The 23,615-nt window shown below is 42.9% G+C and overlaps 1 protein-coding gene across 2 annotated transcripts in view; it reads right to left on the bottom strand.

The window, feature by feature from the left end:
* The window catches only part of LOC127918539 (galanin receptor type 1-like), a 55,577-nt gene extending 32,593 nt beyond the window's left edge, over nt 1–22,984 (bottom strand). Inside the window, exon 1 of one of the 2 annotated variants that reach the window (XM_052501847.1) lies at nt 22,882–22,984. The gene's annotated coding sequence lies outside the window, so the exon portion shown is untranslated. Of the gene's footprint in view, nt 1–22,826 lie in introns of both variants that reach the window. The other variant, XM_052501846.1, reaches the window with a different exon arrangement.
* Between the last annotated feature and the right edge of the window lie 631 nt (nt 22,985–23,615).

The following is a 23,615-nucleotide window of genomic DNA, read 5'->3' as shown; positions in this document are numbered from 1 at the left end:
GATAGGGGGTAAAAGACAGCACAATCTGGGACCAGGCGATAGGGGGTAAAAGACAGCACAATCTGGGGCCAGGCGATAGGGGTAAAGCCCTACAGCACAATCTGGGACCAGGCGATGACAGCACAATCTGGGACCAGGCGATAGGGGGTAAAAGCCCTACAGCACAATCTGGGGCCAGGCGATAGGGGGTAAAAGACCTACAGCACAATCTGGGGCCAGGCGATAGGGGGTAAAAGACCTACAGCACAATCTGGGGCCAGGCGATAGGGGGTAAAAGACCTACAGCACAATCTGGGGCCAGGCGATAGGGGGTAAAAGACCTACAGCACAATCTGGGACCAGGCGATAGGGGGTAAAAGCCCGTCTCGGAGGAACATGAAATGGGTCAGAAATGAAATACAGAGTGTATTTGTCTGAAATGACATCTTATCAAACAGCTATTCTAGGTTGGAGGAGAAAAGCATAATGCTTAAGAGTGTAGAGTGGGAGACTAATGTTCTCTGGAGTGATGAATCACCGTCTGCCAGTCTGACGGACGAATCTGGGTTTGGCAGATGCCACCTGCACCAATGCATACAAACTGTGAAGTGTGTTGGGGCTGTTTTTGTCATGGTTCAGACCCCTTAGTTCCAAGTGAAGGGAAATCTTAACGCTACAGCGTACAGTGACATTCTAGATGGTTCAGACCCCTTAGTTCTAAGTGAAGGGAAATCTTAACGCTACAGCATACAATGACATTCTAGATGGTTCAGACCCCTTAGTTCCAAGTGAAGGGAAATCTTAACGCTACAGCATACCATGACATTCTAGATGGTTCAGACCCCTTAGTTCCAAGTGAAGGGAAATCTTAACGCTACAGCATACCATGACATTCTAGATGGTTCAGACCCCTTAGTTCTAAGTGAAGGTAAATCTTAACGCTACAGCATACCATGACATTCTAGATGGTTCAGACCCCTTAGTTCCAAGTGAAGGGAAATCTTAACGCTACAGCATACCATGACATTCTAGATGGTTCAGACCCCTTAGTTCCAAGTGAAGGGAAATCTTAACGCTACAGCATACAATGACATTCTAGATGATTCTGCATCCTTCCAACTTTGTGACAACAGTTTGGGGAAGGCCCTTTTCCTTGTTTTCGGATGACACTGCCCCCCGTGCACAAAGTGAGTTCCATACAGAAATGGTTTGTTGAGATTGGTGTGGAAGAACATGACTGGTCTGCAGAGCCCTCAACCCCATCAAACACCTTTGGGATGAATTGAAACGCCGACTGCCCCAATGCATAGTGACAACTGTAAAGTTTGGTGGAGGAGGAATAATGGTTCGGACTAGGCCCCTTAGTTCCAGGAAATCTTAACGCTACAGCGTACAGTGACATTCTAGAAGATTCTGTCCTTCTAACTTTGTGGCAACAGTTTGGGGAAGGACCTTTCCTGTTTCAGCATGACACTGCCTCCGTGCACAAACCAAGGTCCATACAGAAGTTGTTTTTTGGGATCGGTGTGGAACTTGACTGGCATGCACAGAGCCCTGACCTCAACCCCATCGAACACCTCTTGGGATGGAACTGCACTTTCAATGTTTTACCCAAGGCTGCATTCCAAATGGCACCCTATTCCCTATATAGTGCACTACTGTTGACCAGAGCCCTATGGAACTCTATTCCCTACATAGTGCACTACTTTAGACCAGAGCCCTATGGAACTCTATTCCCTACATAGTGCACTACTGTTGACCAGAGCCCTATGGAACTCTATTCCCTACATAGTGCACTACTTTAGACCAGAGCCCTATGGAACTCTATTCCCTACATAGTGCACTACTGTTGACCAGAGCCCTATGGAACTCTATTCCCTACATAGTGCACTACTGTTGACCAGAGCCCTATGGAACTCTATTCCCCTACATGTGCACACTTTGGGACCTATGGAACAGAGAGGATATACAGAGGACAAATCCCTACATTATTCACTACTGTTGAAACAGAGCCCGTATGGAACTCTATTCCCTGACCGGAGTGCACTACTTTGACGCAGAGCCCTATGGAACTCCTTTCCCTACATAGTGCACTACGCCAGAGCCCTATGGAACTCTATTCCCTACATAGTGCACTACTTTAGACCAGAGCCCTATGGAACTCTATTCCCTACATAGTGCACTACTTTAGACCAGAGCCCTATGGAACTCTATTCCCTACATAGTGAACTACTGTTGACCAGAGCCCTATGGAACTCTATTCCCTACATAGTGAACTACTGTTGACCAGAGTCCTATGGAACACAGTAGAATAATACACAGTAGAATGAATACACAGTAGAATAAATACACAGTAGAATAAATACACAGTGGAATAAATACACAGTGGAATAAATACACAGTAGAATAAATACACAGTAGAATAAATACACAGTAGAATGAATACACAGTAGAATAAATACACAGTAGAATGAATACACAGTAGAATAAATACACAGTAGAATAAATACACAGTAGAATAAATACACAGTGGAATAAATACACAGTAGAATAAATACACAGTAGAATAAATACACAGTAGAATAAATACACAGTAGAATAAATACACAGTAGAATAAATACACAGTGGAATAAATACACAGTGGAATAAATACACAGTGGAATATATACACAGTAGAATAAATACACAGTGGAATAAATACACAGTGGAATAAATACACAGTGGAATAAATACACAGTGGAATAAATACACAGTGGAATAAATACACAGTGGAATAAATACACAGTGGAATATATACACAGTGGAATAAATACACAGTGGAATAAATACACAGTGGAATAAATACACAGTGGAATAAATACACAGTGGAATAAATACACAGTGGAAAAAATACACAGTGGAATAAATACACAGTAGAATAAATACACAGTAGAATAAATACACAGTGGAATAATACACAGTGAATATATACAGTGGAATAAATACAGTGGAATATATACCCAGTGGAATAAATAATATATACAGTAGAATAAATACACAGTAGAATAAATACACCGTAGAATATATACACAGTGGAATAAATACACAGTGGAATGAATACACAGTGGAATAAATACACAGTAGAATATATACACAGTAGAATATATACACAGTGGAATATATACACAGTAGAATATATACACAGTGGAATAAATACAGTGGAATATATACACAGTAGAATATATACACAGTGGAATAAATACAGTGGAATATATACACAGTGGAATAAATACACAGTGGAATAAATACACAGTGGAATGAATACACAGTGGAATAAATACACAGTAGAATATATACACAGTAGAATATATACACAGTGGAATAAATACAGTGGAATAAATACAGTGGAATGAATACACAGTGGAATAAATACACAGTGGAATAATACAGTGGAATAAATACACACAGTGGAATATATACACAGTGGAATAAATACACAGTGGAATATATACAGTGGAATATATACACAGTGGAATAAATACAGTGGAATAAATACAGTGGAATATATACCAGTGGAATAAATACAGTGGAATATATACACAGTGGAATATATACAGTGGAATAAATACAGTGGAATATATACACAGTAGAATATATACACAGTGGAATAAATACAGTGGAATCCTTTCCACAGTGGAATACAACAGAGCTAAAGAATGAAAACAGTACATGGAATATATAGTGGACATGAGGAATATATACACAGAATAAATACACAGTAGAATATATACACAGTACACAGTGGAATGTATACACAGTACACAGTGGAATGAATATATATATACACAGTAGAATAAATACACAGTAGAATATATACACAGTGGAATATACACAGTGGAATATATACACAGTGGAATATATACACAGTGGAATAAATACACAGTGGAATAAATACTGTAAATACACAGTTTGTCATCTTCCTTCAACTGGAATAAATACACAGTAGAATATATACACAGTGGAATGAATACACAGTGGAATAAATACACAGAGGAATATATACACAGTGGAATATACACAGTGGAATAAATATAATATATACACAGGGAATAAATACACAGTGGAATATATACTGGTAAATACACAGTTTGTCATCAGTGGAATATATACCACAGTAGAATAAATACACAGTGGAATGAATACACAGTGGAATAAATACACAGTAGAATGTATACTGGAATAAATAAAGTAGAATATATACACAGTGGAATGAATACACAGTGGAATAAATACACAGTGGAATAAATACACAGTGGAATAAATAAATACACAGTAGAATATATACACAGTGGAATAAATACACAGTGGAATATATACACAGTGGAATAAATACAGTGGAATAGTGGAATAAAATACACAGTAGATATATACACAGTAGAATAAATACACAGTAGAATAAATACACAGTGGAATATATACACAGTGGAATAAATACACAGTGGATACACAGTGGAATAAATACAGTGGAATATATACCCAGTGGAATAAATACACAGTGGAATAAATACACAGTGGAATAAATAGAATATATACACAGTGGAATATATACACAGTGGAATAAATACACAGTGGAATAAATACACAGTAGAATAAATACACAGTAGAATATATACACAGTGGAATATATACACAGTGGAATATATACACAGTGGAATAAATACAGTGGAATATATACAGTAATAGGAATAAATACAGGAATAAATACACAGTGGAATAAATACACACAGTGGAATAAATACACAGTGGAATGAATACACAGTGGAATAAATACACAGTAGAATATATACAGTAAATATATACACAGTGGAAAAATACACAGTAGAATAAATACACAGTAGAATAAATACACAGTAGAATAAATACACAGTGGAATATATATAATAATATACAGTGGAATAAATACCAGTGGAATATATACACAGTGGAATAAATACACAGTGGAATAAATACACAGTGGAATATATACACAGTAGAATAAATACACAGTGGAATAAATACACAGAATATATACACAGTAGAATATATACACAGTAGAATAAATACACACAGTCCAGTGGAATGAATACAGTGGAATATATACACAGTGGAATATATACAGTGGAATAAATACAGTGGAATATATACACAGTAGAATAAATACACAGTGGAATATATACACAGTGGAATAATACACAGTGGAATAAATACACAGTAGAATATATACACAGTAGAATATACACAGTGGAATAAATACACAGTAGAATAAATACACAGTAGAATAAATACACAGTGGAATATATACACAGTGGAATAAATACAGTGGAATGAATACACAGTGGAATAAATACACAGTGGAATATATACAGTGGAATGAATACACAGTGGAATAAATACAGTGGAATATATACACAGTAGAATATATACACAGTGGAATAAATACAGTGGAATATATACACAGTAGAATATATACACAGTGGAATAAATACAGTGGAATATATACCCAGTGGAATGAATACACAGTGGAATATATACACAGTGGAATATATACAGTGGAATAAATACACAGTGGAATATATACACAGTAGAATAAATACACAGTAGAATATATACACAGTGGAATATATACACAGTGGAATGTATACACAGTGGAATATATACACAGTGGAATGAATACACAGTGGAATATATACACAGTAGAATAAATACAGTGGAATATATACAGTACACAGTGGAATATATACACAGTAGAATAAATACACAGTAGAATAAATACACAGTAGAATAAATACACAGTAGAATATATACACAGTGGAATGATATACACAGTGGAATAAATACACAGTGGAATAAATACACAGTGGAATAAATACACAGTAGAATAATACACAGTGGAATATTACACAGTGGAATAAATACACAGACCAATATATACACAGTGGAATAAATACACAGTGGAATATATGGACACAGTGGAATAAATACACAGTAGAATATATACACAGTAGAATATATACACAGTGGAGAATATATACACAGTGGAATACATCCACAGTGGAATGTATATACAGTGAATATATACACAGTGGAATAAATACCAGTAATGAATAAATACACAGTGAATGTAGCCACAGTGGAATAAATACACAGTAGAATAACACAGGAATACATACACAGTGGAATAATACACAGTGGAATATATACACAGTGGAATCCAGTGGAATTAATACACACACAGTGGAATATAGACCAATATGCAGCGTGGAATAAATATTCCACAACACAGTGGAAACCCTATAGTCCCGTATGGTAAAACACTGGAAACAGTCCCGTATGGTTAAAACACTGAAACAGTCCCACAGTGGAATAAAACACTGAAACAGCCCAATATGAAACAGTCCCGTATGGTGAAACACACTGAAACAGTCCCGTAAATACACACACAGTGAAAACACTGGAAACAGCCCCGTATGGTTCCACTGAAACAGTCCCGTAGAAAACACTGAATACAGCCCCGTATGGTGAAACCCGAAACGGTCCCGTATGGTAACACTGAAACAGTCCCGTAATGGTGAAACAACAAACAGAAACAGTGGAATATATACACCGTCCCGTATGGTGAAAACACTGAAACAGTCCCATATGGTGAAAACACTGAAACAGTCACACTGAAACAGTCCCGTATGGTGAAAACACACTGAAACAGTCCCGTATGGTGAAAACACTGAAACAGTGAATATAACCACTGAAACAGTCCAAGATGGTGAAAACACTGAAACAGTCCCTGGTGAAAACATGGTTCCAATCACAGAGAAACACCACAAACACAGTGGGAAAACAGTCCCTAAGTAAATACACAGTGGTTCTCAATCAGAGTGGAAAAATACACAAATCATAGTGGGAAAACAGTGGAATAAATATGGTTCTGAATCAGAGTGAACAACTACCCACAAATCATAGTGGGAAAACAGGCTGCCTAAGTATGGTTCTCAATCAGAGAAACAACTACCCACAAATCATAGTGGGAAAACAGGCTGAATAAGTATGGTTCTCAATCAGAGACAAATAACTACCCACAAATCATAGTGGGAAAAATACAGTAGAATATCTCAATCAATGAATACACAGTGGAATAAATCAAGTGGAAAAACAGGCACAGTGGAATAAATACATGGTTCTCAATCAGAGACAACAACTACCCACAAATCATAGTGGGAAAACAGGCTACCTAAGTATGGTTCTCAATCAGAGACAACAACTACCCACAAATCATAGTGGAGAAAACAGGCTGCCTAAGTATGGTTCTCAATCAGAGACAACAACTACCCACAAATCATAGTGGGAAAACAGGCTACCTAAGTATGGTTCTCAATCAGAGACAACAACCACCCACAAATCATAGTGGGAAAACAGGCTGCCTAAGTATGGTTCTCAACCAGAGACAACAACTACCCACAAATCATAGTGGGAAAACAGGCTACCTAAGTATGGTTCTCAATCAGAGACAACAACTACCCACAAATCATAGTGGGAAAACAGGCTGCCTAAGTATGGTTCTCAATCAGAGACAACAACTACCCACAAATCATAGTGGGAAAACAGGCTACCTAAGTATGGTTCTCAATCAGAGACAACAACTACCCACAAATCATAGTGGGAAAACAGGCTGCCTAAGTATGGTTCTCAATCAGAGACAACAACTACCCACAAATCATAGTGGGAAAACAGGCTACCTAAGTATGGTTCTCAATCAGAGACAACAACTACCCACAAATCATAGTGGGAAAACAGGCTGCCTAAGTATGGTTCTCAATCAGAGACAACAACTACCCACAAATCATAGTGGGAAAACAGGCTGCCTAAGTATGGTTCTCAATCAGAGACAACAACTACCCACAAATCATAGGGGAAAACAGGCTGCCTAAGTATGGTTCTCAATCAGAGACAACAACTACCCACAAATCATAGTGGGAAAACAGGCTACCAAGTATATTCTCAATCAGAGACAACGATAGACAGCTGCCTCTGATTGGGAACCATACCAGAACAAACACATAGAAATAGAAACATAGAATACCCACTCAACCACTCCCTGACCAACCTAAAATAGAGACATACAAAAGGGAACTAAGGTCAGGCGTGATATATACACAGTGGAATAATCCATCAAACCAGAAAGAGGACATTTAGCAACACTAATGAGGACATGTCAGTAGAGAACATCTTGTACTGATATTGGACCACAGTCCCCTGAGCTATAAACTATTCCATTTTAAAACATTTTATAAATTCAGGCTCAAACTATTCCACTGGTAAAGTGGAAAATAGAGAGAATAGAGGACTTGGAGAATAGAGGACTTGGAGGGATAGATAGAAGAGGACAGACTTGAAATAGAATACAGGACTTGGAGAACTTGGAGAATAGAGGACTTGGAGAATAGAGACTTGGAGAATAGGGACTTGGAGAATAGAGGGACTTGAGAATAGAGGGAATAATCCATGAAGAATAGAGGACTTTAGCAGTATAATGAGGACTTGGAGAATAGAACATCTTGTACTGATATTGGGGACAGTTGGAGAATAGAGGACTTTTATAGAGGGACTTGGAGTATAGAGGACTTGGAGAATAGAGGACTTGGAGAATAGAGGACTTGAGAATAGAGGACTTGGAGAATAGATAGGACTTGGAGAATAGAGGACTTGGAGAATATTGGAGAGGGACTTGGAGTATAGAGGACTTGGAGAATAGAGGACTTGGAGAATAGAGGACTTGGAGAATAGAGGACTTGGAGAATAGAGGACTTGGAGAATAGAGGACTTGGAGAATAGAGGACTTGGAGAATAGAGGACTTGGAGAATAGAGGACTTGGAGAATAGAGGACTTGGAGAATAGAAGGACCTTGGAGAATTGGAGAATAGAGGACTTGGAGAATAGAGGACTTGGAGAATAGAGGGACTTGGAGAATAGAGGACTTGGAGAATAGAGGCCTTGGAGGAGGACTTGGAGAATAGAGGACTTGGAGAATAGAGGACTTGGAATAGAGGACTTGGAGAATAGAGGACTTGGAGAATAGAGGGACTTGGAGAATAGAGGACTTGGAGAACTTGGAGAATAGAAGGACTTGGAGAACAGAACTTTCCAACATAATTTGCAAATAAATTCATTAAAAATCCTACAATATGATTTTCTGGATTTTTCTTTCTCTCTCATTTTGTCTGTCATAGTTGAAGTGTACCTATGATGAAAATTACAGGCCTCTCTCATCTTTTTAAGTGGGAGAACTTGGCAATTGGTGGCTGAATAAATACATTTTTTTGCCCCACTGTATATATATAAAATAAAATAAATGGAGTGGGACTGGACGCCATGCCTGGACTGGGCACCTGCTCAGAGGAAGGCCATGGAGCGAGACTGGTGACACACTCTTCAGGGCGAGTGCGGGAGCCGGCACAGGACGTACCGGACTGGAGGCCTGGTGCGTGGTGGGATATTCAGTCAATAACTGACCAAGGCGCAGCGTGAGTAGAGTTCCACATATTTATTACAGTGGAACCTCAAAACAACAAAGAATGAACAAACGTGCCATTCATAGAGCACATAGGCACTAAACAAAACAAATATCCCACAATGCAGCTGGGAAAAAGGGACACATGATGATCCCCAATTAGAGGCAACGATATACAGCTGCCTCCAATTGGGAACCATACTCACACACCAACATAGAACTATAATAACTAGAAAAACCCTAGTCACGCTCTGACCTATTACACCATAGAGAACCCCGAGGGCTCTCTATGGTCAGGCGTGACACAGACGGTGTGAGTAACTTAATTTATGTCACCCTAATTGCCCTGAATACCTTGGTTAATCCTACAGCTATTTCATGCAGTAATCATGTGCATATGAACAAGAGTCATACTGTTAACACTGAGGCTGTGTGTCCTAGTAGGAAGACCACTGTTAACACTGAGGCTGTGTGTCCTAGTAGGAAGACCACTGTTAACACTGAGGAGGTGTGTCCTATAGGAAGACCACTGTTAACACTGAGGAGGTGTGTCCTAGTAGGAAGACCACTGTTAACACTGAGGTGGTGTGTCCTAGTAGGAAGACCACTGTTAACACTGAGGTGGTGTGTCCTAGTAGGAAGACCACTGTTAACACTGAGGTGGTGTGTCCTATAGGAAGACCACTGTTAACACTGAGGTGGTGATGTCCCAGTAGGAAGACCACTGTTAACACTGAGGTGGTGTCCCAGTAGGAAGACCACTGTTAACACTGAGGTGGTGTCCCCAGTAGGGAAGACCATTGTTAACACTGAGGCTGTGTGTCCTAGTAGGAAGACCACTGTTAACACTGAGGTGGTGTCCCAGTAGGAAGACCACTGTTAACACTGAGGTGGTGTCCCAGTAGGAAGACCACTGTTAACACTGAGGTGGTGTGTCCTAGTAGGAAGACCACTGTTAACACTGAGGTGGTGTGTCCTAGTAGGGAAGACCACTGTTAACACTGAGGCGATGTGTCCTATAGAAGACCACTGTTAACACTGAGGGTGTGTGTCCTAGTAGGAAGACCACTGTTAACACTGAGGCGATGTTAACACTGAGGTGGTGTGTCCTATAGGAAGACCACTGTTAACACTGAGGCTGTGTGTCCTAGTGGCTGACCATAACACTGAGGTGGTGTGCCCCACTGTATACTATATAAAACCACTAAAATAAGGTGGTGTGTCCTAGTAGGAAGACCACTGTTAACACTGAGGCGTGTCTGGGAAGACCACTGTTAACACTGAGGAAGGCCATGGAAGACCACTGTTAACACTGAGGTGTGTCCACTAGGAAGACCACTGTTAACACTGAGGTGGGTGTCCTAGTAGGACAGGACCACTGTTAACACTGAGGTGGCCTGTAGGAAGACCACTGTGAGGAGTGTTCCTAGTAGGAAGACCACTGTTAACACTGAGGTGGTGTGTCCTAGTAGGAAGACCACTGTTAACACTAGGCGATGTGTCCAGTAGGAAGACCACTGTTAACACTGAGGTGGTGTGTCCCTAAAAGACCACTGTTAACACTGAGGTGTGTGTCCTAGTAGGAAGACCACTGTTATGAGGCACCCAAAGGAAGACCACTGTTAACACTGAGGTCCCCACTGGTAACACTGAGGAGGTGTGTCCTAGTAGGAAGACCACTGTTAACACTGAGGTGGTGTGTCCTATAGGAAGACCACTGTTAACACTGAGGTGGTGGTGTCCTAGTAGGAAGACCACTGTTAACACTGAGGCGGTGTGTCCTATTAGGAAGACCACTACTAACACTGAGGTGGTGTGTCCTAAGGAAGACCACTGTTAACAACTAGAAAACCCCACTGGGTGGTGTGTGTACCCATAGAGAACCACTGTTAACACTGAGGTGGTGTGTCCCAGTAGGAAGACCACTGTTAACACTGAGGCTCTCCTAGTAGGAAGACCACTGAACACTGACCCAGTAGGAAGACCAGTGTTAACTTGATGATGTGTCCTAGTAGGAAGACCACTGTTAACACTGAGATGTGTCCTGAGGATACCACTGTTAATCCTGAGCTATTTCCTAATCAGGAAGACCACTGTTAACACTGAGGTGGTGTGTCCTAGTAGGAAGACCACTGTTAACACTGAGGAGGTGTGTCCTAGTAGGAAGACCACTGTTAACACTGAGGTGGTGTGTCCTAGTAGGAAGACCACTGTTAACACTGAGGTGGTGTGTCCTAGTAGGAAGACCACTGTTAACACTGAGGTGGTGTGTCCTAGTAGGAAGACCACTGTTAACACTGAGGTGGTGTGTCCTAGTAGGAAGACCACTGTTAACACTGAGGTGGTGTGTCCTATAGGAAGACCACTGTTAACACTGAGGTGGTGTGTCCTATAGGAAGACCACTGTTAACACTGAGGTGATGTCCCTAGTAGGAAGACCACTGTTAACACTGAGGAGGTGTCCCAGTAGGAAGACCACTGTTAACACTGAGGTGGTGTGTCCTAGTAGGAAGACCATTGTTAACACTGAGGCTGTGTGTCCTAGTAGGAAGACCACTGTTAACACTGAGGTGGTGTCCCTAGTAGGAAGACCACTGTTAACACTGAGGTGGTGTCCCAGTAGGAAGACCACTGTGGTCCCAGCGCACGACACTGAGGTGGTGTGTCCCAGGGAAGACCACTGTTAACACTGAGGTGGTGTGTCCTAGTAGGAAGACCACTGTTAACACTGAGGTGGTGTGTCCTAGTAGGAAGACCACTGTTAACACTGAGGCTGTGTGTCCTAGTAGGAAGACCACTGTTAACACTGAGGCGGTGTCGGAAGACCACTGTTAACACTGAGGTGGTGTGTCCTATTAGGAAGACCACTGTTAACACTGAGGTGGTGTGTCCTAGTAGGAAGACCACTGTTAACACTGAGGTGGTGTGCCCTAGTAGGAAGACCACTGTTAACACTGAGGTGGTGTCCTAGTAGGAAGACCACTGTTAACACTGAGGCTGTGTGTCCTAGTAGGAAGACCACTGTTAACACTGAGGTGGTGTGTCCAGTAGGAAGACCACTGTTAACACTGAGGTGGTGTGTCCTAGTAGGAAGACCACTGTTAACACTGAGGTGGTGTGTCCTAGTAGGAAGACCACTGTTAACACTGAGGTGGTGTGTCCTAGTAGGAAGACCACTGTTAACACTGAGGAGGTGTGTCTAGTAGGAAGACCACTGTTAACACTGAGGAGGTGTGTCCCAGTTGGAAGACCACTGTTAACACTGAGGAGGTGTCTCCTAGCCTCCTTAACACTGGGGGTGGTGTCCTATAGGGAAGACCACTGTTAACACTGAGGTGGTGTGTCCTATAGGAAGACCACTGTTAACACTGAGGCGATGTGTTCCAGTAGGAAGACCACTGTTAACACTGAGGAGGTGTGTCCCAGTAGGAAGACCACTGTTAACACTGAGGAGCAACTCCTAGTAGGAAGACCACTGTTAACACTGAGGTGGTGTGTCCTAGTAGGAAGACCACTGTTAACACTGACCTGGTGTGTCCTAAAGACCACTGTTAACACTGAGGGTGTGTCCTAGTAGGAAGACCACTGTTAACACTGAGGTGGTGTCTATAGGAAGACCACTGTTAACACTGAGGAGGTGTGTCCTATAGGAAGACCTCTTTAACACTGAGGTGGTGTGTCCTAGTAGGAAGACCACTGTTAACACTGAGGTGTCCTAGTAGGAAACCACTGTTAACACTGAGGTGGTGTGTCCCAGTAGGAAGACCACTGTTAACACTGAGGTGGTGTGTCCTAGTAGGAAGACCACTGTTAACACTGAGGTGGTGTGTCCCAGGGAAGACCACTGTTAACACTGAGGCAGGAAGACCACTGTTAACACTGAGGAGGTGTGTCCTAGTAGGAAGACCACTGTCAGTACTGAGGTGGTGTCCTAGTAGGAAGACCACTGTTAACACTGAGGTGGTGTGTCCTGGAAGATCCACTGTTAACACTGAGGAGGTGTGTCCTATAGGAAGACCACTGTTAACACTGAGGTGGTGTGTCCTAGTAGGAAGACCATTTTCTACCACTGTTAACACTGAGGTGGTGTGTCCTAGTAGGAAGACCACTTTAACACTGAGGTGGTGTCCTAGTAGGGAAGAACACTGAGGAGGTGTGTCTCCCTCCACTCAACACTGAGGTGGTGACTGTGTCCTAGTAGGAAGACCACTGTTAACACTGAGGTGGTGTGTTCTAGTAGGAAGACCACATTAACACTGAGGAGGTGTGTCCCAGTAGGAAGACCACTGTTAACACTGAGGCTGGTGTCTCCTAGTAGGAAGACCACTGTTAACACTGAGGAGGTGTGTCCTATAGGAAGACCACTGTTAACACTGAGGTGGTGTGTCTAGTTGAGGCAGTGTGAGGCAGTGTGTCCTATAGAAGACCACTGGTCTGTCTATCCCTGTTCTCTCCTCTCTGCACAGACCATACAAACGCTCCACACCGCCGACCCTAATCTGGTGGTCCCAGCGCACGAACGTGGGATTCCAGGTCCCGGTAGCCTCTGGAACTGCCAATCTCGCCAACAAGGCAGAGTTCATCTCAGCCTATGCCTCCCCTCCAGTCCCTCGACTTCTTGGCACTGACGGAAACATGGATCACCACAGATAACACTGCCACTCCTACTGCTCTCTCTTCGTCCGCCCACATGTTCTCGCACACCCCGAGAGCTTCTGGCCAGCGGGGGTGGTGGCACCGGGATCCTCATCTCTCCCAAGTGGTCATTCTCTCTTTCTCCCCTTACCCATCTGTCTATCGCCTCCTTTGAATTCCATGCTGTCACAGTTACCAGCCCTTTCAAGCTTAACATCCTTATCATTTATATCGCCTCCAGGTTCCTCGAGAGTTCATCAATGAGCTTGATACCTTGATAAGCTCCTTTCCTGAGGACGGCTCACCTCTCACAGTGCTGGGCGACCTCTTTAACCTCCCCACGTCTACCTTGACTCATTCCTCTCTGCCTCCTCTTTCCACTCCTCTCCTCTTTGACCTCACCCCTCTCACCTTCCCCCTACTCACAAGGCAGGCAATACGCTCGACCTCATCTTTACTAGATGCTGTTCTTCCACTAACCTCATTGCAACTCCCCTCCAAGTCTCCGACCACTACCTTGTATCCTTTTCCCTCTCGCTCTCATCTAACACCTCCCACACTGCCCTCTACCACTGGTATCGCGCCGTCCCAACCTTCGCTTCTGTTCCCCGCTACTCTCTCCTCTTCCATCCTATCATCTCTTCCTCTGCTCAAACCTTCTCCAACCTATCTCCTGGTTCTGCCTCCTCAACCTCCTCTCCTCCCTTTCTGCATCCTTTGACTCTCTATGTCCCCTCCTCCAGGCCGGCTTCTGATGACCTCCCCTCCCGCCCCGTGGCTCGACGACTCATTGCATGAGCTCACAGAACAGGGCTCCGGGCAGCTGGAGCTGGAAGTGGAGGAAAACTCGCCTCCCTGCGGACCTGGCATCCTTTCACTCCCTCCTCTCTACATTTTCCTCCTCTGTCTCTGCTGCTAAAGCCATTTTCTACCACTCTAAAATCCAAGCATCTGCCTCTAACCCTAGGAAGCTCTTTGCCACCTTCTCCTCCCTCCTGAATCCCCCTCCTCCCTCTCTGCAGATGACTTCGTCAACCATTTTGAAAAGAAGGTCGACGGTCCGATCCTCGTAGGTTGCTAAGTCAAACGGCACCGCTGGTTCTGCTCACACTGCCCTCACCCTGTGCTCTGACCTCTTTCTCCTCTCTCCTCCAGATGAAATCTCGCGTCATGTGACGGCCGGCCGCCCAACAACCTGCCCGCTTGACCTATCCCCTCCTCCCTTCTCCAGACCATTTCCGGAGACCTTCTCCCTTACCTCACCTCGCTCATCAACTCATCCCTGACCGCTGGCTACGTCCCTTCCGTCTTCAAGAGAGCGAGAGTTGCACCCTTCTGAAAAACCTACACTCGATCCCTCCGATGTCAACAACTACAGACCAGTATCCCTTCTTTCTTTTCTCCCAAAACTCTTGAACGTGCCGTCCTTGGCCAGCTCTCCCGCTATCTCTCTCTGAATGACCTTCTTGATCCAAATCAGTCAGGTTTCAAGACTAGTCATTCAACTGAGACTGCTCTTCTCTGTATCACGGAGGCGCTCCCGCACCGCTAAAGCTAACTCTCTCTCCTCTGCTCTCATCCTTCTAGACCTATCGGCTGCCTTCGATACTGTGAACCATCAGATCCTCCTCTCCACCCTCTCCGAGTTGGGCATCTCCGGCGCGGCCCACGCTTGGATTGCGTCCTACCTGACAGGTCGCTCCTACCAGGTGGCGGGCGAGAATCTGTCTCCTCACCACGCGCTCTCACCACTGGTGTCCCCCAGGGTTCTGTTCTAGGCCCTCTTCCTCGCTATACACCAAGTCACTGGCTCTGTCATAACCTCACATGGTCTCTCCTATCATTGCTATGCAGACAAACACAATTAATCTTCTCTTTCCCCCTTCATGACCAGGTGGCGAATCGCCTCTCTGCATGTCTGGCAGACATATCAGTGATGGATGACGGATCACCACCTCAAGCTGAACTCGGCAAGACGGAGCTGCCCTTCCTCCCGGGGAAGGACTGCCCGTTCCATGATCTCGCCATCACGGTGAAACTCCATTGTGTCCTCCTCCCAGAGCGCTAAGAACCTTGGCGTGATCCTGGACAACATGTCATTCTCAACTAACATCAAGGCGGTGGCCCGTTCCTGTAGGTTCATGCTCTACAACATCCGCAGAGTACGACCCTGCCTCACACAGGAAGCGGCGCAGGTCCTAATCCAGGCACTTGTCATCTCCCGTCTGGATTACTGCAACTCGCTGTTGGCTGGGCTCCCTGCCTGTGCCATTAAACCCCTACAACTCATCCAGAACGCCGCAGCCCGTCTGGTGTTCAACCTTCCCAAGTTCTCTCACGTCACCCCGCTCCTCCGCTCTCTCCACTGGCTTCCAGTTGAAGCTCGCATCCGCTACAAGACCATGGTGCTTGCCTACGGAGCTGTGAGGGGAACGGCACCTCAGTACCTCCAGGCTCTGATCAGGCCCTACACCCAAACAAGGGCACTGCGTCATCCACCTCTGGCCTGCTCGCCTCCCTACCACTGAGGAAGTACAGTTCCCGCTCAGCCCAGTCAAAACTGTTCGCTGCTCTGGCCCCCAATGGTGGAACAAACTCGCTCACGACGCCAGGACAGCGGAGTCAATCACCACCTTCCGGAGACACCTGAAACCCCACCTCTTAAGGAATACCTAGGATAGGATAAGTAATCCTTCTCACCCCCCTTTAAGATTTAGATGCACTATTGTAAAGTGACTGTTCCACTGGATGTCATAAGGTGAATGCCCAATTTGTAAGTCGCTCTGGATAAGAGCGTCTGCTAAATGACTTAAATGTAAATGTATGTAAATGTTCTCAACTAACATCAAGCGGCCCGTTCCTCGTAGGTTCATGCTCTACAACATCCGCAGAGTAAGGCCTCACACAGGAAGCGGCGCAGGTCCTAATCAGGCACTTGTCATCTCCCGTCTGGATTACTGCAAATGGCTGGGCCCCTGCCTGTGCCATTAAACCCCTACAACTCATCCAGAACGCCGCAGCCCGTCTGGTGTTCAACCTTCCCAAGTTCTCTCACGTCACCCCGCCCTCCGCTCTCTCCACTGGCTTCCAGTTGAAGCTCGCATCCGCTACAAGACCATGGTGCTTGCCTACGGAGCTGTGAGGGGAACGGCACCTCAGTACCTCCAGGCTCTGATCAGGCCCTACACCAAACAAGGGCACTGCGTTCATCCACCTCTGGCCTGCTCGCCTCCCTACCACTGAGGAATTACAGTTCCCAGCCCAGTCAAAACTGTTCGCTGCTCTGGCCCCCCAATGGTGGAACAAACTCGCTCACGACGCCAGGACAGCGGAGTCAATCACCACCTTCCGGAGACACCTGAAACCCCACCTCTTTAAGGAATACTTAGGATAGGATAAGTAATCCTTCTCACCCCCCCTTTAAGATTTAGATGCACTATTGTAAAGTGACTGTTCTACTGGATGTCATAAGGTGAATGCACCAATTTGTAAGTCGCTCTGGATAAGAGCGTCTGCTAAATGACTTAAATGTCTTAAATGTTAACACTGAGGTGGTGTGTCCGTAGGAAGACCACTTTGTGCAGCTCACCCTGCACTATCAAGTCTACTTCTGATAAGCTTCCCAGTAAAGGAGTAAAAACAATCAAGCAAGACAGGAAAGTGCTAAAAATAGCCAATATTAACATACTGAGAAACCAGGTCCATGAATTGATTAACTAGCCAGTAAACAGATGACATTTATATTCTGCCTATCTCTGAAACTCGCTTAGATAATAATTATTATTCTGCCTATCTCTGAAACTCGCTTAGATAATAGCTTTGATGATACAGTGGAAGCAATACATGGTTATAACGTCTACAGGAGAGACAGAAACGCCCCCGTCGGCGGTGTTGCGGACTATAAAGAACCAGCTTCCTGTAAAGCTTAGAGAGGATCTCAGGTTAAATACTGTTGAAGTCATCTGGCTACAGGTTCATCTGCTTCACCTAAAGCCCATTCTGGTGGGAAGCTGCTATAGACCACTGAGTGTTAACAGTCACTATCTGGATAATGTTAAATACTGTTGAAGTCATCTGGCTACAGGTTCATCTGCTTCACCTAAAGCCCATTCTGGTGGGAAGCTGCTATAGACCACTGAGTGTTAACAGTCAGTATCTGAATAATGTGTGTGAAATGCTTGATAATGTATGTGATATCAAAAGAGAAGTATATTTCCTGGGTGATTTAAATATTGACTGGGTATCATCAAGCTGCCCACTCAAGAGAAAAAGCTTCAAACTGTAACCAGTGCCTGCAGCCTGGTTCAGGTTACCAGTCAACCTACCAGGGTAGTTACAAACAGCACAGGAATGACATCATCAACATGTATTGATCACATCTTTACTAATGCTGCAGACATCTGCTCTAAAGTAGTATCCAGATCCATAGGATGTATTGATCACAATATAGTAGCCATATCTAGGAAAACCAAAGTTCCAGAGCCTGGGTCTAATATAGTGTATAAGAGGTCATACAATAAGTTTTGTAGTGATTCATATGTTGATGATGTTAAGAATATTTGCTGGTCTGTGGTGTGTAATGAGGAGCAACCAGACGCTGCTGGTCTGTGGTGTGTAACGAGGGAGCAACCAGACGCTGCTGGTCTGTGGTGTGTAACGAGGAGCAAATCCAGAGGAGCAACCAGACGCTGCTGGTCTGTGGTGTGTAACGAGGGAGCAACCAGACGCTGCTGGTCTGTGGTGTGTAATGAGGAGCAACCAGATGCTGCTGGTCTGCTGGTCTGTGGTGTGTAACGAGGAGCAACCAGACGCTGCTGGTCTGTGGTGTGTAATGAGGAGCAACCAGACGCTGCTGGTCTGTGGTGTGTAATGAGGAGCAACCAGACGCTGCTGGTCTGTGGTGTGTAACGAGGAGCAACCAGACGCTGCTGGTCTGTGGTGTGTAATGAGGAGCAACCAGACGCTGCACTTGACACATTTATGAAATTGCTTATTCCAGTTACTAATAAGCATGCTCCCATTAAGAAAATGACTGGAAAAACTGTTAAATCCCCTTGGATTGATGAAGAAGTGAAAATCTGACCAAATTATAAAAGACGAGCATTGTACTTTCGAATTCCGTAAAGTCAGTGTGGACTAATTTCCGTAAAGTCAATGTGGAATAAATTCCGTAAAGTCAGTGTGGAATAAATTCCGTAAAGTCAGTGTGGAATAAAATTCGTAAAGTCAGTGTGGAATAAATTCCGTAAAGTCAGTGTGGAATAAATTTTGTAAAGTCAGTGTGGAATAAATTCCGTACAGTCAGTGTGGAATAAATTCCAGAAAGTCAGTGTGGAATAAATTCCGTAAAGTCAGTGTGAAATAAATTCCGTAAAGTCAGTGTGGAATAAATTCCGTAAAGTCAGTGTGGAATAAATTCCCGTAAAGTCAGTGTGAATAAATCTGCAAAGTCAGTGTGGAATAAATTCCGTAAAGTCAGTGTGGAATAAATTCCGAAAGTCAGTGTGGAATAAATTCGTAAAGTCAGTGTGGAATAAATTCCGTACAGTCAGTGGGAAGAATGATTGTTGTTTATCAACGATGACATGCCACCGGGTCTTACAATCTGGATGGAAAATTACTCAGGATAATGGAGGATGGAATTGCCACTCCTATTTGCCACATCTTCAATTTAAGCCTACTTTAAGCCCTCAGGCCTGGAGGGAAGCTAAAGTCATTCCGCTACCCAAGAACAGTAAAGCCCCATTTACTGGCTCAAATAGCCGAACAATCAGTCTGTTACCAACCCTAGTAAACTTCTGGAGAAAATTTGTGTTTGACCAGATACAATGCTATTTCACAGTAAACAAATTGACGACAGACTTTCAGCACGCATATAGGGGAAGGACATCAACAAGCACAGCATTTACACAAAATGACTGATGATTGGCTGAGAGAAATTAATGATAAAATGATTGTGGGGGCTGTCTTGTTAGACTTCAGTGCAGATTTTGACATGATCTATCATACATAGTCTGCTCCTGAAAACATATGTGTTATGGCTTTTACACCCCTGCTTTAATGCAGATAAAGAGTTACTTGTCCAACAGAACACAGAGGGTGTTCTTTAATGGAAGCCTATCAAATATAATCCAGTTAGAATCAGGAATTCCCCAGGGTAGCTGTTTAGGCCCCTTGATTTGTTTCACCTTTACTAACGTCATGCCACTGACTTTGAGTAAAGCCAGAGTTTCTATGTATTTATGTATGTGGATGACTCAACACTATACACGTCAGCTACTAAAGAGACTGAAATGACTGCAACACTAAACAAAGAGCTGCCAAGGGTGCCAAGGAAAAAGTTAGCCTTAAAAGTATGTGGAGAGCTAACATTAATGACATGCATGTCAATCTCTCATGGCTTAAAGTGGAAGAGAGATTGACTTCCTCATTACTTGTTTTTGTAAGAGGTGCTGACAAAATGAATGTACCGAGCTGTCTGTTTAAAATACTGGTGCACAGCTCAGACAACCATGAATACCCCACAAGACATGCCAAGTCCAGAACAGACTATGGGAGGCGCACAGTACTACATAGAGCCATGACTACATGGAATCCCTATTCCACATCAGGAAACTGATGTAAGCAGTAGAATCATATTTAAAAAAGCAGGCAAAAATACACCTTATGGAACAGTGGGACTGGGAAGCAAACGCAAACATTTAAAAAAATCCAAGATGGCATAGCAGTAGGACGTGTGTTTGTCTTTGTCTTATCCAGTGTCTTATCCCGTGTAAATAGACTGTCTTTTCGTATATATCTTTATCTCACTTTCTATCTACGAACTAAATATACTTTCCTGCAATCCGCCCCTACCCAATGTGGTACGGATCTGCTATTTTTATTATTTTTTAAATAAAGGTGATCTTGGTCTACCTGGGTTGAATAAAGGCAGATCTAGTCTACCTGGTTAAATAAAGGTGATCTGGTCTACCTGGTTAAATAAAGGTGATCTGGCATACCTGGTTAAATAAAGGTGATCTGGTCTACCTGGTTGGAATAAAGGTGATCTAGTACCTGGTTAAATAAAGGTGATCTGGTCTACCTGGTTGAATAAAGGTGATCTAGTTCACCTGGTTAAATAAAGGTGATCTGGTCTACCTGGTTAAATAAAGGTGATCTGGTCTACCTGGTTGAATAAAGGTGATCTAGTCTACCTGGTTAAATAAAGGTGACCTGGGTCTACCTGGTTAAATAAAGGTGAAGGTGATCTGGTCTACCTGGTTAAATAAAGGTGATCTGGTCTACCTGGTTAAATAAAGGTGATCTGGTCTACCTGGTTGAATAAAGGTGATCTGGTCTACCTGGTTAAATAAAGGTGATCTGGCTACCTGGTTAAATAAAGGTGATCTGGTCTACCTGGTTGAATAAAGGTGATCTAGTCTACCTGGTTGAATAAAGGTGACCTGGTCTACCTGGTTAAATAAAGGTGATCTGGCTACCTGGTTAAATAAAGGTGATCTGGTCTACCTGGTTAAATAAAGGTGATCTGGTCTACCTGGTTAAATAAAGGTGATCTGGTCTACCTGGTTAAATAAAGGTGATCTGGTTTACCTGGTTAAATAAAGGTGATCTGGTTTTACCTGGTTAAATAAAGGTGGTCTGGTCTACCTGGTTAAATAAAGGTGGTCTGGTCTACCTGGTTAAATAAAGGTGATCTGGTCTACCTGGTTAAATAAAGGTGATCTGGTCTACCTGGTTAAATAAAGGTGATCTGGTTTACCTGGTTAAATAAAGGTCTGTCTGGGTCTCACCTGGTTAAATAAAGGTGATCTGTCTACCTGGTTAAATAAAGGTGATCTGGTCTAAAATAAAGGTGATCTGGTTTACTGGTTAAATAAAGGTGATCTGGCTACCTGGTTAAATAAAGGTGATCTGGTCTACCTGGTTAAATAAAGGTGGTCTGGTTTACCTGGTTAAATAAAGGTGATCTGGTTTACCTGGTTAAATAAAGGTGATCTGGTCTACCTGGTTAAATAAAGGTGGTCTGGCCTACCTGGTTAAATAAAGGTGATCTGGTCTACCTGGTTAAATGAAGGTGATCTGGTCTACCTGGTTAAATAAAGGTGGTCTGGTCTACCTGGTTAAATAAAGGTGGTCTGGCCTACCTGGTTAAATAAAGGTGATCTGGTCTACCTGGTTAAATAAGGGTGATCTGTCTACCTGGTTAAATAAAGGTGGTCTGTTCTACCTGGTTAAATAAAAGGTGATCTGGTCTACCTGGTTAAATAAAGGTGATCTGGTCTACCTGGTTAAATAAAGGTGATCTGGTCTACCTGGTTAAATAAAGGTTAAATTAAATAACTAATTAAATTAAAACACATAGGCGCATTGCCTACAAACACATGATAACATACACACACACGTACAAATGGATTTTGCGTTGTAGATATGTGGTTGTGGAGTGTGATTCTGAGGGCACACACACTTAGTGTGTTATGAATTCTGTAATGAATCTATTGTAATATTTTTACAGTTGTATAACTGCCTTAATTTTGCCCGATTATTATTATTAATAATTTTTATAATAATTCTAATTATTTTTATGGATGGGGATCCATAATAAATCAATAAAGTATGGTAGTAGGTGCCAGGTGCACCGGTTTGAGTGTGTCAAGAAAGGCAACAGCGCTGTGTTTTTCAAACTCAACAGTTTCTCATGTGTGTTTCCAGAATGTTCCACCACCCAAAGGACATCCAGCCAACCTGACACTGTGGGAAGCGTTGGAGTCAACATGGGTCAGCATCCCTGTGGAACACTTTCGGCACCTTGTAGAGTCCATGCCCCCCGACAAATTGAGTCTGTTCTGAGGGAGAAAGGGGAGAGCAAGACAATATTAGGAAGGTGTTCCTAATGTTTTGTCCATTCAGTGTATATTTGCATCAGTATTTATGTTTACATGTATATATTACCATGAGTATATTAGCATCAGTATTTATGTTTACATGTATATATTACCATGAGTATATTACCATCAGTATTTATGTTTACATGTATATATTACCATGAGTATATTAGCATCAGTATTTATGTTTACATGTATATATTACCATGAGTATATTAGCATCAGTATTTATGTTTACATGTATATATTACCATGAGTATATTACCATCAGTATTTATGTTTACATGTATATATTACCATGAGTATATTACCATCAGTATTTATGTTTACATGTATATATTACCATGAGTATATTAGCATCAGTATTTATGTTTACATGTATATATTACTGTATATATTACCATGAGTATATTACCATCAGTGTTTATACATTCTTGCTACCAGTCACTATTCAGCCCTGTTTGACTGACGATTGGCGTTAAATTGATGATGAAAAGGGGGCTGTTTTTGTTGGACTTCAGTGTGGCTTTTGACATTATGGATCACAGTCTGCTGGTTGGATCACAGTCTGCTGCTGGATCACAGTCTGCTGCT

The sequence above is a fragment of the Oncorhynchus keta genome, unplaced genomic scaffold (assembly GCF_023373465.1).
Source record: "Oncorhynchus keta strain PuntledgeMale-10-30-2019 unplaced genomic scaffold, Oket_V2 Un_contig_1443_pilon_pilon, whole genome shotgun sequence".
NCBI classification, from domain to species: Eukaryota; Metazoa; Chordata; class Actinopteri; order Salmoniformes; family Salmonidae; genus Oncorhynchus; species Oncorhynchus keta.
This window is presented reverse-complemented; position numbering and strand designations above follow the sequence as displayed.